Raw genomic sequence first — 7,984 nt, forward strand, 5'->3', positions numbered from 1 at the left:
AGAGAGAGAGAGAGAGAGAGAGAGAGAGAGAGAGAGAGAGAGAGAGAGAGAGAGAGTCATTCTATATGATCTGTTTCTCTAGAGAACCCTGACTAATACAGATTGACAAATGACTTGTTGTTGAAACAACAGAAGCCAGAAAGCAAAAGAAGAAAGCATTCCAAAGTTCTAAAAGTTAAAAAAAAAAACAACTAAAGCTAGATATCATCCTAGCAAGGCTTAAAAAAAAAAGGAAAAAGATGGGATTCCAAGATAAATATAATTGCTGGGGACCTACCCTGGCTTGGTGGGGAGAAGTCTTTTTCTTCTCTTTCTTGTCTGTTCTTCTTGAGGCAGTAGAGGGGGAAGAGCGTTGGTGGGGGCTAAGACTTGGTCTTATGAGATATTTAGGGTTGCTGTATAATAAAAGTTTACTTATCTATTCTAGAAAAGTTTATTTACTATGCTACTGTAGTTGACCTGCTCTCTGGTAACCACTGAGTCCAGAAACTGCAGTTTCTTACACTTATTACCTCAGCCCCAAAACAGCAGAGGATTAGGCAATGTGGCCTTTGTTCTATCTCAGCAGGAACTAGTCTGCCTGCTAGTCTGAGGTCACAGGAAGAAAAAACACTTAAAGAAGTTATTATAGAGTTTATTACTAAGTGTCAAAAGTTTCCCATGAAAGCTATCTAAGGGGAAAAGTAGAAAGGTCCTAAGTGGGGAAAGAAAAAAATTCTAATAAGGGAAAAATTCTAAGGGAGAAAATTCTAGGCAGGGGAAAAGGAAGGGAAGGGATGAACGAGCTCCTAACGAACATCTCTTTGTTTTTGTCCTACGTACTTATGCATCTTTCAGAATACATAATCACATGTTACAAAGTTCATCACAAGTTCACACCAAAAGTCAAATCATAAATTGAAATAGAAGTTTACAACAGAGAATGTCTACATGCAGATCCATTAGGAGTAATTATCTGGCTAAACATCCATCACCTGTCTAGCTCTACAGGTTCACTGAAGGTTTAAAACTATAACTAAGAAATTAGTGAAATTTTGTATAGATAAACCCAAGCAATATTTTATCTTCTGTCCTAGCACCTACAATAAATTGTTACTTCCCTTTTAATGACATTTGGTTAATTGTTTTACAACCTCTTGGAGTGTGCTCTGAGTAGGAGAAAGTCTGGTTACTATCTAAGAGCAATTAGCTGATGACACTTGGGAGACTGGCAGAGTTCTCACTGCAGTTTTAAGTATCAGAAAGGAACCTAATAGCAGTCCCACTATAAAAGAGCTTAATAATCATTGACATAATTTTAGGAATTCTTATAGAATCATCATTAAGACTTAAGAAATCATCTATTTGTCTATATAGCATCACTACAAGACAGTACATCTTTGCGGATCTGCAGAGATCTGCTCCAAAGGGGTGTGCTATTGCTTAGTGATTGTTACATATGTTTAATAATAATAATAGTAAAAGCATATTAATAGCAGGAATCTTTCCTAAAATAAGTTTCTTACAGCCTTGCTGAATAAGATCTCTCTTGTCTCAGATTGTATAATAATCCAAGGCAAGCCTTTTCCGGATGATCACCTGCTAATTATTAGCTTGTCCCATTATGGCTCCTGACAAATAATCTGTTGTTACTCTCTTCTCTTGCATTGTCTTATATTGGCTAAGCCAGCGATCTGTGAAACTTCCAAAGTTTGAGCCTCAAGAGCTATTCAAAAAAGCTCCTCCTCATACAATTCTGTATATTTCCTCTTAGAATACATTTTGTTTCAAAGTCTTTGTAAAACAAAAATCCATGATGTAACATTTCCTGGGAAAATGTGAGCAGTGTTTACTTACTCCAGTGAGGCTGCTAATAACAGGTCAACATGCCAACTCCACCCAAGCCTGGTGTGTGAAGCAATAATTTCATTTAGATTGCTTACAGGAGTGTAAGGAATGGCACAGTATACTGACAGGAACATGGATGACAGGAAGCAGCGGCACTCTGCAAGGCCCTGCTGCATTGTGGAAGCAACTGTAGGAAATCTGCAACATAAAAATCCACTTTCACTTAACTGTTTGGTTCCTGTCTTATAGGATCTCCCAAGATCATTTATATCTCTTGAATCCAGGAGGAGCTAATGGCTGAAATCCACACCTGCAGTCCTCCTCTCCCTCTCCTTCCATTAGGAGCTGGCCCTCACTATAGGATTCTGCTAATTTCATGGCTACTGGGCCAGAGTTGTTTGTACTCAAGGTGACAATGGACAGGTCATGCCATGCTCAGCAGAAAAAGGCCATATTAAAGCAAAATGCAAACATAGACACAGTTCTTTATTGTTCATTTAAAAATTTGGGGCTTAGATATGTAAAATTCCAGGTTCTTCTAATTCTTAAAAGAAATATCCCTCATGAAGTCTGTATGGAATAGCACTCTAAATTCAAACATGTAAATACATTTGCAAGAAAATATATGCAGATTCATACTGAGCTGTAGTGATAGCTATATATTATTGTATTATTTCAGCTAATTTAAATAGATATGACCTAGGAAATAAAATAATGAGATCATCACAGAACAAAACATTCAGATGCTTCTTAGTTCTAAGAAAAATAATAATCTTAAAATAATCTGTAAAGCATTAAACATACCCAGATTCAAGTTCAGATAAAGACCTGTGTATATAAATATCAATGCCAAAACACAGCTCTTGCCTCTAGAGAATAAAAGATGGTGTATTCACAATACAAGTGTGGGTGAACATGGTCTAGAAACAGAGATTCATGTTGCTCCAAATAATCATGTCACACTAGAGAAATAGTTATATGAAATCTTGATAGGCACAGAACAAAGACTATACTAAATCAAGGCATTTGCCAAACACTTTGTTGGAGAATTGTAGGTACAGGTTATGGCAAAGTGGGGATGCTGTCTTACAAGTTTTAAATGCTCTCTGGTTACGTTCTGAGCCTATGGGTGGGTGAAAGATGGTGATTTGCTAAGAATACATCTGAATGGTTTTGATAGTCACAAGGATGTTAGGTCAGACACATAGGTGAACAGTCAATGCTTTCAGAAAGACTAAAAATAGCCCAGGGAACTTGCTCCTGGAATGCAACTTCTGACCCCATAACCAGGGAGTTTGGTTATTCAGCATTGTATAATCTTTAAGACAGGTAAGTCTTTCTGATTCCTAGGGATTTGAGTTCAAGTGAGTGCAATGAATTTTTAATCACACCCCAGGTTGCTTCAGGGAACTGTCTAAAATGATATATCAATTTTATACCCCTTTTCTAGGGTAGGAATTGAGTGACTCATGATGGGATAGTGATGGAACTGGTAAGAAATGAGTCAGCAATTGGCAGTAGCCTTTGGAATGAATTTCTTCTGTTTTATGCTCCATTATCGACTCAGAAGAATCTTTTAAATTCAGTCAATGCCTCTCTTGCTCATAGAAAACCTGTACTTAAGGTTTGCATTGTACTGTTCTTTTTTACACATTGTGAATTCTCTCGTTCATGCTTAATGTCATCAACACTGCTTCTTAGCATCATTGGTCCATTCTATATCACTCAAAAGAAACAAAGTAAGCGATACTATCTGTAGGACTTCTGTTTGGTTGGGTTTCTGACCAGTAAACTTTGGCTGCTGCATCACTAAAGCTCACCTCAGAATGGGTAACAGCTCACAAAACTGGGAAACTGTAGTATACTGCACAGCCTGTGGTCAGATCAACAGGCAACAGAGTGTCCTTTCCAAGTACCTCAGCATGTTTAAGCCTCTTCTAGGCAGCTCAGCTGGTTTCTGCTTTTTCAAGCCTGCTTGACAGGATTGAGAATCTTTGTAGATTGTATTGTCTGAGAGTGACTCTTAAAAGCCTTTTCTGTTCCTCTTGGGCAATGAGGGGCCCAGTAAATCTGTCTAGTTTCAGGAACTTTTTGAAGCTCTTAAGTTGTGTGTTCATGAGTGTGCGCATGTGTGTGTGTGTGTGTGTGTGTGTGTGTGTGTGTATGCAGACCAACCTCAGGTGTTGCTCTTCTGCACATCTTATTTGTTGTTTTGTTATTTATTTTTCTTTTACTTTTGAGATTACAATATGATTACATCATTTTCCCTTTTCCTACAAAGTCTCTCACATATACCCCTACTTGCCTTCTTTCAAATTCATATTCTTTGTTCATTAATTGTTACATGCATATATGTGTATGTATATACATATATATTATACATATAACCTGCTCAGTCTATATGTGTTTTCCAAGCTAGTATTTGGTATTGGATAACCATTTACTGTGTTCTTCCCTGGAGAAGACTATTTCTCTGACTTTAAGCATTCCTTAAGCATTGTAGTTCTTTGAGTGGGGCTGATACCTGTGAGTTTCCTCGGTCCACTTGGGTACAACTATCTTACAGCAAAATTCCTGATCCTCTGGCCCTTACAGTCTTTCTGCCTCCACCATTGCAATGTTTCCTAAGCCTTAGGTACAGTAGTGTTTTGTACTATATCCATCAGGAATAGGCTCTTGGGAATAGGTCTGCCACTGGCGTAGAGCTCTTCAAAAAGGCTGGATAGCTGGTCAATGAACTCTGAAGAGCCACCAGACTCCACCTAGCCATCACTGGGATGACTAGCACAACCATGTCTAGTCATGTTTTGACATGTCTTTGAGGGTGGGGTAGGGGCATCAAATTAACATCCTTAAGCTTATACAAGCAAACACTTTACTGACAAAGCTCTCTCACAGGCTCTGTTCTTGAATTCTCGAACCTCCATGAACTACTGCTAATTTACAGATAAGGGAATATTTATACTTTTATTTACATAACATAAAATTTCATTGTCATATGCCTTTGTCAATGATGTTACATTGAGTTTGTCTGTGTGATATGTGTTAGTGACTAACCTCATTGTTGTAATAAAATATGTGTTGAAAGTATCTTAAAGAAGTACTTATTTTGTCTTGAAGTTAGTGAGGATACATCATAGAGGGGAAGGCAGGGACACAGGGGCATGGTGTCCCTAATGACTTTGTTTCCATAGTCAGGAAGCAGAGAGAGAAGATTACAGGCGCTCTTCTCCCATCTTTTTTTTCTGCCTAAGGCATCCTGCCTATGATCTGGTTCATTGAGGGTGGGTCTTCCCTCTTCAATTAAATGACCTCACATTAATTGCCTACTAAACACCTACCTCCAGTCAAATTGACAACGGAGATTAACTATCACATGGTAACACTGCTTTTTAGGAGAGGTCTAGGAGAGGTTGTCTGCAAAGAATAAAGCCTATAGTTTTCTTCTAGTTTAGGTTGTCTACATGATCTCATTTCTCTGTTGAGAGGTCATTTCTGGTAAGGATACAGATAAACTGTATATCCTTTGTACACCATGGAGGACATTCCTCATTACCACCACATTTATCCTGTATGATTGTAGCTCTATACTACCTAACTAATGCCTGGTGTCCTCAAGATTTGAGGGTTTCCTTCCTTTAGTCACAGCTAATGTTCTAGAGCACAGAATCAGGACTTCACTCTATGAATTCATTCTTTTTCACAAAGAAATTCAGACATTATGCCACACACAATTCTTACATTTCTGTGTCCTAATAGTCAAGGCTTCATAGAGAACCACAGTTCAGACATTTCTCTACTTAGGTAGTTGGGTTATTCCAGTTGTCCACTGGTTGATTGTATGTGTTTTTTTGTAGTTTGGTTTTTATCTTTATCTCTTCAAATCAAAACTTTATGTATCTTCAGTTTAGGGAAACTCTCCATCTTTCTGGACAAGCTCTTTTCTCTAGTGGCTTCTCTACTTTTTAAGAAATGACTTCCAGACCGTCTTAGTTTCGGTAAATTGGCAGAAGTGAGAACAACTGAAAGGCTTGCATGTCATACTAGAATGTTTCAGACAGAGAGAATTATCAGTTTTATTCCTCATTCTAGATACTTTGCTAATTAAACAATGGTATTTATGCTACTTAATGACTCTTGCCTTTAAACCCAGTATTCAGGAGGCAGAGGCAGGTAGATCTCTATGAGTCTGAGGCCACCCTGGATTTACAGAGTGAGTTCCAGGACAGCCAGGACTACACACAGAGAAACCCTGTTTTGAGGCAAGCAGACAAACAAACACACACGAACAATAAAGATATTTACATTTACAAAATTCAATAACAAAACAGACAAAGAATACGAGAAAGATATAAATCTAAAATTTTTTACTTTAAAAAAATTCACTTTTCATACTGATCAAAGCCCATCCATCATCTCCTCCCATTATCCCCATAGCCTCTCCTCTCTTGCCCCCCTTCTCCTCTGAGAAACAGGAGCCCCTGAACCCCTGTGCCAACCTACTCTGGCATATTAAGTCACTTCAGGACTGGCCACATCCTCTTCCACCGAGGCCAGGCAAGACAGCTTAGTTAAGGGGAGCAGGATCCTCAGGAGGGCAACAGAGTCAGGGCCAGCTCCCCTTCCAGTTGTTTGAGACCCACATGAAGACCAAGCTGCACATCTGCTACATATGTGCAAGGACCCTCAGTCCAGCACATATATGCTCTTTCATTTGTGGCTCGGTTTCTGGGGGCTCCCAAAGGTCCAGGTTAGTTGACTGTTGGTCTTGTTCTGGAGTTCCTATTCCCTTCTGGGACCCCAATCCTTCCCCCACCTCTTCCAAAAAAACTCTTCAAGCTCTGTCTAATGTTGGCTGTAGTTCTCTGCATCATCAGCTGTTTGGTGGAGCCTATCAGAGGACAGTTATGCAAGCAAAACAGAGTATCATTAATAATGTCAAGAATTAGTGTTTGCCCGTGGGATGGGTCTCAGGTTGGGCCAGTCACTGGTTGGCCATCCCCCAGTCTCTGCTCCATCCCTCATCCTGGCCCTTCTTGTAGGCAGGACACATTTTGGGTCAAAGATTTCATGGGTAGGTTAGTGTTCTTATCCCTCTACAGGAAGTCCTGCCTGGCTACGGGAGATGGCTCCCTGTCCCCAATTACTAGAAGCCTCAGCTAGAGTCACCCTCATACACTCCCTGGAGTGTCTCCTGTCCTAGGTCTCTGGCACATCCTAGAGATGCTCACTCCTCCCTCTGTGCCCATACACCTAAGTTTAAAGTAGACTACCTTCTAGTTGCCAGTGTACACTTGTAGAATGTGGTGGTGAGTATTTTATTTTTTTGGGCAATTTTTCACCTACCTACAGTATGATCATAGAGTCAGCATCGTTATGTACAATCATATTGTTACATGGGCCTGTCCTTCACACCAAATTATAATTTGTTATGGGACAGTGCCATATTTTAATCATCCTCAAACATAGGGACCACAAACACAGATATCACTTTTACTTTGTCAACCAGATTGCATTTAATAATGACAACCACTTAAAGTGAATGGTATGGATACTGTTTGGTAGTTCTAAATATAATATGATTAAAAGTAAGTTTTTATTTCTGGTTTCATGTGTTTATTTAATATTGTATACTGAACGCTGAAAATAAATAAAGTGTCCTGTCACGCAACATATGCCCTACAGAGAGTTCATAGACATTTATAGTAAGTTCTGCAGTCCACTTGTAGGCTGTTTATCACATTAGCAGTTTGCATCAAAGCCAAACTTCTTCCTATGGTGAGTAAAAGCAATTTAGGATAGTAAGTAAGTATGTCAGAGCAAGGCTTTGTCTATGTGTTATCAGTTCTTATCAGTTTTCCCAAAGGAGCAAACAGTTGATTGGTGGGACACAAATGTAAGCAGTTGCTGTTTAAATTTTAATCACTTTGTATCATCCAAAGCTTCCTGAATCATCTTTATTTGAAACATTTGTTCCAACAGTAAGAATATGGCTATTTTATATTGATTGTGCTTATACTTAATATTTCTGGAGAATCACTCATTTTAAAAAGTTTAAAGTGCTGGTGTTAGTTGTAAATCACAGTTGGTGGTCTTATATGTCCAATACATAGGATTTTTTTTTTTTTTTTTTTTTTTTTTTTTTTTTTTTTTTTTT

This window comes from Grammomys surdaster, unplaced genomic scaffold (assembly GCF_004785775.1).
Source record: "Grammomys surdaster isolate TR1022 unplaced genomic scaffold, NIH_TR_1.0 126076, whole genome shotgun sequence".
Lineage (NCBI taxonomy): Eukaryota > Metazoa > Chordata > Mammalia > Rodentia > Muridae > Grammomys > Grammomys surdaster.